Raw genomic sequence first — 10342 nt, forward strand, 5'->3', positions numbered from 1 at the left:
CCTCGCACAACTCCCCTGGGTCTTGCCTGTCGGGCAAGGTTTGTTGCTTGGTATACTACAATATGAGTTTGCTATTAGTTTGAATGGTGCATTTATGGAGCCTTTGTTAGGCCTTGAGGCTCATAATCAAAACTAATATGGATCTGAGCATGCCACTATTATCTTTGTATAACATATTGTTCTTTTTAGTTATTAAATGGATTGATTATTTGCACCACAAGTTACTTCGACTTCTTGGTTCGATTGGATTGTTCACAGATGGGTTAAGTTTGTATAAAGTTCCTTTTACAAGGACTTTACTCATAATATCATATGTCCAATTAAGGGGAGTCAAGGACCCTTCAAGTTATTTCTTTAGTTACAATTTTAGACTAACAATAAAGAAGAAAGATTAATCAGTTTAGTAAGATTAATCATAGATGATACTTTGAATGAAGGTAGTTGAAAATGATATACGATCCAATGAAAGATGCATAAACAACAGATCTATTTTATGTAAGTACAAACAAAAGAGACTTGGGCAAGATTACAATCTTGTCAGGCAAGGTTCATCTTCTTCCAGCCACTTCTCTTTGTGTTTTACAGGGGTTAAAGTCTTTGAAAATGGAACATAAACCAGGTTTACCTAAGGAGATTCGATACTACAACATAGAGAAAGGTAGCAGAGCTTCTAAAACTTGACAAAAGATAGCTTTCTATGGTAGACCTGCGACTAAAAAGGGTAAAGCTTGAACAAACTAAAACTTTCTAGTTTCTTACTGTTGGAGTGCAAAGTTGAATGTCTTTTGATTGATTGGTTGAGAGAGCCTTCTGTTTGCATCCCTTACTACTTTTATAAACTTTCCCGATTGTCCAAGCCTTCCCTTTTAGTGATGGCTCCCAAAGTATGGTGAGTCACCATCTAATATTGTTATTTACCTATACATGCCATGGAAAAGTACTTTTTGCTGGGGGTGAGTTGCCCTCTGTCACTTCACTTCACATAGGCTTGTTGCCTATTTCTTGGGAAAAAAAATGATTTTCAATTCTTCCTGAGCTGCCAACTGTCCAAGCCCAATTCTCCTACTTTTCACATTCTTGGGCCTTCAACCACACTAAGCCCAACATTAAATACCCACTGAAACACTTCCCCTTCTACATTTTCCTTTCTTCACATTCTGCGATGTTATCGATTAATTTTGAGGTTATCTTACGAGGATCATTCCTAAGAAAAATCAATTGAATTAGAAGTCATTGAGCCACTTTAGTGAAAATCATGTAGCCATTTGATTAACGATATAATTAAATTTATCTTATGAACTGAAAATGGCGTTTAGACTCGTCTTATTTCTCATATTTTGGCTAATTAGGATTTGAGTGGTGGATGCTTTGAGATTTCCTTCAAACTTGTCATGTTTCTCACATTTTGCTATGTAATTAAAGTAAGCGCAAGGGAGTACCTTTTAATAGACAATGCACCTTAATAAGCCACTTATTGCCAATAAACTTATTTGCTTCTCGACACCCTTTTTATTAAGAATATATTGTAATTAATGTATAATATTGTATTTGTCTAAACTAGGAAAGGCTATTCCATGTATTGTGCGGATCACGGCTTTATAGGACTAGAATCAGGATTTGACTTTACCACTTGTATTTGTATGTATATGGGCTACATAGCCTCTGTTCAATATACAGAAAAACATTCAGCCATATTATTCATTCATATATTCTTCCATATATCAATCCCATGAACTACCTAGCTCTTTTTTATTTTAGTATCATCACAGGCTCTTCGATCCACTTCATCAAACCCTAGCAAAATACAAACACCATGACAAACAATCAAACATCCAATCCCAACACAAACAATTCTAGCAAACCTAGTATGGAATTATCAAATCCATACTATGTTCATTCTTCAAATCACTTTGGCCATGTTCTTGTTTCTGAAAAACTGAATGGCACTAATTATTCCTCCTGGAGCAAGTCTATGCTTCATGCCTTACGAGCCAAAAATAAAATTGGGTTCATTGATGGATCCATCAAACCCCCTTCGGAAGACGAAAAACCAGGTGACTATGCCCTGTAGGCACAATGCAACAACATGATACTATCATGGATTTTGAATTCGGTAGAGTCTCATCTCTCTAAAGAAGTTATCCATGCCTAATTTGCATACAAGATTTGGGAGGATTTCAAGCATCAATTCTCACAGCAAAACACACCAACAATTTACCAAATCCATAAACAAATTGCTTCTCTATCCCAAGGCTCCATGACGGTTTCAGCATACTTTACAGAACTCAAGCATCTTTGGACTCAACTCGATGCATATGAAGACCCTGTCATCTGCAACCTGATGGATAACCATCATGAGCAGCGAGAAAAATACCGACTTATGCAGTTTCTTATGGGCCTCAACGATGTTCATGACACCGTTCGCACCAGCATTCTCATGATGACACCATTGACTAATATTCATCAAGCTTATTCATTCGACAGTAATCATGAACAACAACACTAGTTGTCGTCGGAACAACGCCAACAATTGCCATCCGATAATTTTTCTCTTGTTGTCGTGGCACAAACCCGCTCTGACCAACGCTGCGATCATTGCAACCGCAAAGGACACACCATCGACAATTGCCGCACTCTAAAATATCATTGCAACTTTTGTGACAAAAAATGACATACAGAAGACAGCTGTAAAATTAAGAATGGAACATAGGTGCCCAATCCTAATAGAGGCCATGGTAACAAAACTGGTTGAAAGCAATGACCTCAATGAGGCTCTTCTTCCTAGCCTGCTGCCCATGCAGCGGAAACAACTTCAGTCCCTCAAGGGTCATCCACGCCGCAGCCAACACATCCTCCTGCATCTTCCAATCCGTTGAGTGCACTTTCTGCGGATCAAATTCAATAGTTAACTCATGCTCTCTCTTTGCTTTCTTATGGTAATGAGACCACTTATGCAAATGTCGCAGGTCTGAATTCTTTTTCTATTACTTCTATTAATTATGTGTTTACTAAGCCATGGATCTTAGATAGCAGAGATACATATCATATTGTTTCTGATTCTACTTTATTTACTAACACCAAACCTCCGTCTATACCCGTTGTTAATTTGCCCACTGGTTCTTCAATCCCAATCACTTGCACTGGTACAATACCATTTAATTCTAATATAACTTTAGCCGATGTCTTGTGTGTTCGTCTTTTAATCTCAATCTCATGTCTACTAGCAAAGTCAATGACTCTCTCAATTGTTGTGTCATTTTGTTTCCCACCTTTTATGTTTTGCAGGACTTGGATTCAGGGAAGATGATTGGTTCGGGTCAGCATATGTGGTAGGCTCAGATGGACCTGTAATGTTAGCTAAAAAAGAGTAATGGGCAAAAGAGAAATGAGAGTTGGAAAGAAAACCATATATGGGATAACGGGTACCTCTCGCAAAACATGGTGCCAGAGAAGAGTGATTGACTTGGTTGGACATGTGGTAGTCTTTAGTCCAGGTCAGTGGCTATTTGGGACGAGTGGACTACCTGAGAGAAGGAAGAGTGGGTGGGGAAAAATGGGAATTTTAGGGTCGGTACGAGAGCCAACGAGATGGAAAAAGTACAGGGGGTTCAAGAAGGGTAGGGACGTGTATGAATGGAAGAGATGTAGGCACGAGTTGGGGAGAGATGTCTGAGATAGGGGAAATATGTGGGACATGTGAAGTATGAGTGTCAGCTGGTGAGGGGACATGAGTAGGGTCAGCACCATGTGGGGTTAAGGGGGTTTGAGCAGTGATGGTGGCAGATGCATGAAGAGGTGGGGTTAAATGGGAAAAGGGGGAAAAAGATGTAGGGTCCTGATTTATGGGGTTAATGACAGGAAGATGAGAATCATGGGATGAAAGATTAGAAAATGGAAAGGAAGTTTCATGAAATTTGACATCGCGACTGATAAAAAATTATTTAGTTTCCAAGTTATAAAGTTTATGTCCCTTGTGACCTGTGGGATATCCAACGAAGGGCTGGTTTGGTATTGCTGTGCTTTGAAAAAAAACTGCTGTGAGAATAAGCGACTGTGCTGTGAGAATAAGCGGCTGTGAAATAAAGCCAATAGAGTGTTTGGTAAACTTTTTTGTGAAAGTGCTTTTGGAAAAAAAAGCAGGATGATAGTGTGTCTTTTCATTAAAGGAGCACTGTAGCTCCGTGTGCTTTGAAAAAATTGGCTTTTTTTCAAAGCAGCAAATAGCAGCTTTAGCTTTTCCTTTGATTTTCAGCTTATTCTCACAGCAGCTTCCAAAATAAGCCCTTTTTTTCAATTTACCAAACACAAAAATGACCCTCAGCTTTTTTTCACAGTGGCTTTTTTTAAAATCACCTCAATCCCAAATGGGGCCGAAAACACATTGGTGAGCTTTAGGTTTAAATTTGTGGGTAGGATGGACAACGGTAGCATAATTGAGACATCCAAAAACTCTGAGATGTTCAAGGGATGGTGGACGGTTGTATAATAGTTCAAAGGGTGATTTGTTGAAGAGGATGAGTGAAGGTAAACGGTTGATGAGATAGACGGCAGTAAGTACGCAATCGTCGCAAAAGATGAGGGGTATATTGGACTAAAAGTGTAAAGCACGGGCCAATGTAAGTATATGGCGATGTTTGCATTCAACGACCCCATTCTGTTGGGGGTGTAAACACAAGTGTGTTGAAGTTCAATGTCATTAGATTGAAAATAATCCCTCATGGAGAGGAATTCAGACCCATTGTCTACTCTAATGGTTTTAACTGTAGCATAGAACTGAGTGTGAGCAAAAGTGATAAAAGACTTTAGGAGATTTTATGTCTCAGATTTTTTAGACATTAAAAACACCCAAGTACATCGGCTAAAATCATCCACAAATGTAAGGAAGAAACGAGCCCCAGAGTGATTGGGAATTTTGTAAGGACCCCATATGTCACAATGTAATAAAACAAAAGGTGTATGAGTTGATATTGAACTTAAAGAAAATGGAAGTCGGGTTTGTTTGGCCAAAGGACAGACACTACAATTATTGTCAAGGGAAATAGCATTAGAAAGTAACAAATAATAAGCTAATTTAAGACGACAAGGGGATGGATGTCCGAGTTGTTAATGCCATAAATTAGAAGGATGAGAGACTTGATGAGAGGCAGGTGTCCGGTGGATAGGCGACATGTAGTAAAGACCACCACGCATCTTACCCGAACCAATCATTTTCCCTAATGCCAAGTCCTGCAAAACACAAAATGTGGGAAATAAAATGGCACAACAATTGAGAGAGTCAGTGACTTTGCTAGCGGACATGAGATTGAGATTAAAAGACGGAACACACAAGACATCGGCTAAAGTTATATCATAATTAAATGGTATTATACCAGTGCAAGTGATTGGGATTGAAGAACTAGTGGGCAAATTAACAACGGGTATAGACAGAGGTTTAGTGTTAGTAAATAAAGTAGAATTAGAAATAATATGATCTGTAGCTCCGCTATCCAAGATCCATGGCTTAGTAAACACATAATTAATGGAAGTAACAGAAAAAGAATTCAGACTTGCGGAATTTGCATAAGTGGTCCCATTACCAGAAGAAAGCAAAGAGGGAGCAAGAGTTAACTGTTGAATTTGATTCGCAGAGAGTGCACTCAACGGATTAGAAGATGCAAGGGGATGTCTTGGCTGCGGCATGGATGGCCTTTGAGGGCCTGAAGTTGTTTCCACCGCATGGGTAACAGGCCGGGAAAAAGAGCCTTATTGAGGTTGTTGCTTTCAACCAAGTTTGTTGCCATGGCATTCATTGGGATTGGGCACCCATGTTCCATTCTTAATTTTGCATCTGTCCTCTGTATGTCCTCTTTTGTCACAAAAGTTGCAATGATATTTTAGAGTGCGGCAATTGTTGATGGTGTGTGCCTCGCGGTTGCAATGATTGCAACGCTGGTCAGAGCGGGTTTGTGTCGTTGCAGCAAGAGAAAAATTGTCATATGGCAATTGTTGGCGTTGTGCTGACGACAACTGGCGTTGTTGTTCATGATTGCTAACGAATGAATAAGCTTAATGAATATTAGGTAGTGGTATCATCACAGGCTCTTCGATCCACTTCATCAAACCCTAGCAAAATACAAACACCATGACAGACAATCAAACATCCAATCCCAACATAAACAATTCTAGCAAACTTGGTATAGAATTATCAAATCCATACTATGTTCATCCTTCAGATCACCTTGGCCATGTGCTTGTTTCTGAAAAACTGAATGGCACTAATTATTCCTCCTGGAGCAATTCTATGCTTCATGCCTTACGAGCCAACCATATATGTTGAAGCTATCCTTGATCCGAACTGGCAACAAGCTATGTAAACAGAATTAGATGCATTACACCATAATCACACTTGGGACTTAGTTCCTCTTCCCGCTGGTCATAAGCCTATCGGTTCAAAATGGGTTTTTAAAAAAGAAATACAAGTCTAACAGTTCTCTTAATCATTACAAGGCTTGTGTTGTTGCAAAAGGATACACACAGGTTGAAGGAGTTGATTACCAAGAAACCTTTTCACCCACTGCCAAACTCACCATTCTACGTTGTCTCTTTATCGTTGTTGTTGCCCGCACTTGGTTCATTCATCAGTTAGACGTTCAAAATACTTTTCTTCATGGCACTCTCTATGAAAAGGTCTACATGGATCCCCCTCCGAGTCTTCGCCGACAGGGGGAGAATCTTGTATGTCAAGTCAACAAGTCCATTTACGAACTCAAACAGCCATCCAGAACTTGGTTCACCACCTTCTCGAACGCTATTCAGAACGCCGAATATCATCAATCGAAAACGGATTATTCTTTGTTCACCAAGGTCCGAGGCACTTCAATCACTGTCATTCTTATTTATGTGGATGATATACTTATCACAGGAAATAATATCCAAGAGATGGAACAACTCAAAGCATTTCTTCTCAAACGCTTCCGCATCAAAGACCTTGGTGATCTAAAATTTTTTCTGGGTATTGAGTTTGCACGCTCAGAAGAGGGAATTTTTATGTCACAAAGAAAATATGCACTTGATATTTTACAAGACTCAGGGTTACTCGGTGCACGACCAGATTTTTTTTCGATGGAATAAAATTGGGCACTTACATCCACAGATAGCGCATTGTTGAATGACCCAACTAAATACAGAAGGTTAGTTGGGAGATTGATATATCTCACTGTTACTAGACCGGACATCATTTATCCTTTTCGTACTTTGAGCCAATTTATGCATGAGCCACGGAAACCGCATTGGGATGCAGCTATGCGAATCCTTAGATATATCAAAAGGACTCCTGGTCAAGGTCTACTATTTTCTAGCAACAATAATCTAGACTTGCAAGCTTTTTATGATTCTGACTGGGGACGATATCGTACCACAAGAAGATCTGTTACGGGATATTGTATTTTTCTTGGCAATGCACTCATTTCGTGGAAGTCCAAGAAGCAAGATAATGTGTCCAGGTCATCAGCTGAGGCAGAATACCGTGCTATGGAAAATACTTGCCTGGAAATAACTTGGTTGCATTACATATTACAAGATTTACGAGTTCCCCAAAAAACTCTCGCTTCATTGTTTTGTGATAATCATGCACCCTTGTACATCGCAGCAAATCCTGTTTTCCACAAACGTACCAAGCATATTGAGATAGATTGTCATATAGTTCGAGAGAAATTACAAGCTGGTATAGTTCGTCCTGAGTATGTGCCTACGCTTTTTCAGTTAGCTGATATACTCACGAAGGCTTTAGGGAAGGATCAATTTGTGAAGCTGCGAGACAAGTTGGGTGTTCGTAATCTTCACTCTCCAACTTGAAGGGGAGTATTAAGAATATATTGTAATTAATGCATAATATTGTATTTGTCTAAACTAGGAAAGGCTATTCCATGTATTGTGCGGATCACGGCTTTATAGGAATAGAATCAGGATTTGACTTTACCACTTGTATTTGTATATATATGGGCTACATAGCCTCTGTTCAATATACAGAAAAACATTTACCATATTATTCATTCATATATTCTTCCATATATCAATCCCAGGAACTACCTAGCTCTTTTTTATTTCTTTTCAAACAAGCATAGAAATTTGTAATCTAACGTAAAACGTAAAACATATCGTTCAACTTATGTGGCTTGGTGGTAAAAAGAAAAGAAAAAAAAAAGTAACGTGGCTTGGCATTATTGATTTTTGTTGGAAAATATTAATATTCTATGTTTATTTCATCATTTACGTTTAATTGTTAGTTTGGGATTTGAACCTAGTTAGAGTTTCTTATGTTCTTCTCTCTATAAATATAGATTGTAATTTAGTTTGTTAAACAAGGCAGTAAAGATGTAGTCTTCAGTTTACAACCGTGAAATGTCTAGTATAGATGATGATTGCAATGTCGGATATCATATAGAATAGTAAGGTGTGAGGTTTCTTTAATAAAACATATCGCAATAGTGTAATTATTCATTACATATCTATTTTATTTTATCATGTTTTCTATATGAGATCTTACATTCTTCCACACTTGAGTGAGTGAACAATATATGTTAATTAATTAAGAAGCAACTTCTTATTAGGTTTCCGTTTTATTACATATAAAGTCGGAGGGGCCAGTTTTCACCATATCGCAGTAGTGTAATTACTCATTACATATCTATTTTATTTTATCATGTTTTCTATATGAGATCTTACGTTCTTCCACACTTGAGTGAGTGAAAAATATATGTTAATTAATTAAGAAGCAACTTCTTATTAGGTTTCCGTTTTATTACATATAAAGTCGGAGGGGCCAGTTTTCACCATATCGCAGCAGTGTAATTACTCATTACATATCTATTTTATTTTATCATGTTTTCTATATGAGATCTTACATTCTTCCACACTTGAGTGAGTGAAAAATATATGTTAATTAATTAAGAAACAACTTCTTATTAGGTTTCCGTTTTATTACATATAAAGTCGAAGAGGCCAGTATTCACCATATCGCAGTAGTGTAATTACTCATTACATATCTATTTTATTTTATCATGTTTTCTATATGAGATCTTACGTTCTTCCACACTTGAGTGAGTGAAAAATATATGTTAATTAATTGAGAAGCAACTTCTTATTAGGTTTCCGTTTTATTACATATAAAATCGGAGGGGCCAGTTTTCACCATATCGCAGTAGTGTAATTACTCATTACATGTCTATTTTATTTTATCATGTTTTCTATATGAGATCTTACATTCTTCCACACTTGAGTGAGTGAAAAATATATGTTTGTTGTGGCCTATATTTAATAGATAGGTGCGGCAAAGAGAAGAAGAGAGAATGGATAATAGGTTTGAGGAATTGTGTGTTAATTCCCCAGTCCTTGTGCCTTTATTTATAGTAATTAGGAGGAGAGAAACTTGCTCTCCAAGTAATACAAAGTATATTAGGAAAGATCTTCTAGATCCCAAAGGATTCCTATTTTATCTCTACTTAGGATTTACACAATCACATATTGATAAGAACATATGTCACAACACTCCCCCTTGAGTGTGCAAATACTCAAGTAGATGGCGCATCAGATCTTCAGGCAAATGTACAAGTAGTGGATGAAATCGTCTCGTTTAGTCGGCACAAGTAGCGAATGCGAGTCTCAAAAGACGGAAGAATGCAGGAGTGGTAAAACTCACAAAACCTTACTATGGCAAAACCCAAGGTGGGAGAAAAGCCCATAGGCTAAGGAGAAAAGAGAGAAGTTGCATTAAGTCAAAACTATACGTCTTCTGGACGCAAGTAGAAGAGCTCACAAGGGTATGATCAGCCCAGGATGGGTGCCTCGTTAAAACCTAGTTAGGTAGCAAAAACCCAGTGGGAAAAATGCTCCTAATCGTAGGGAAAAAGAGTACATTAAGATCAAGTGAGTATACTTCTAGATACTCCCCCTGAGTTTGACAAAACTTCCAAATGAAACTACAAGCATTGCAAATGAGAAAGTTACGCATACCAATTCATTGGACAAGCTTCTGGAAGGTAGACTTTGGTAGCGACTTTGTGTAGATGTCAGTAAGGTTGTCTGGGATTGGACTGCTTGACTTCAATCTTCTGATGCTCATGCTGATGTAGACACAATATGCTTGGTGTTGACTTTGTTGGATGTATCATGATCTGGTCGATACATACAGCGTTGTATTCATGGATCGTTGTTGGGACTCAACGATGGATGAAAATCGCAAGGATTTTGAATATGCTCAACAAGAATTCTCGACCATATCTCTCACGTGATGAGACATAGTGAGTCTTGGAGCGATTCAAAGGTTTCGCAACAAAAGGTCTATCTAGTTAACCTCCAAGATATT

This window comes from Malus sylvestris, chromosome 3 (assembly GCF_916048215.2).
Source record: "Malus sylvestris chromosome 3, drMalSylv7.2, whole genome shotgun sequence".
NCBI lineage: Eukaryota > Viridiplantae > Streptophyta > Magnoliopsida > Rosales > Rosaceae > Malus > Malus sylvestris.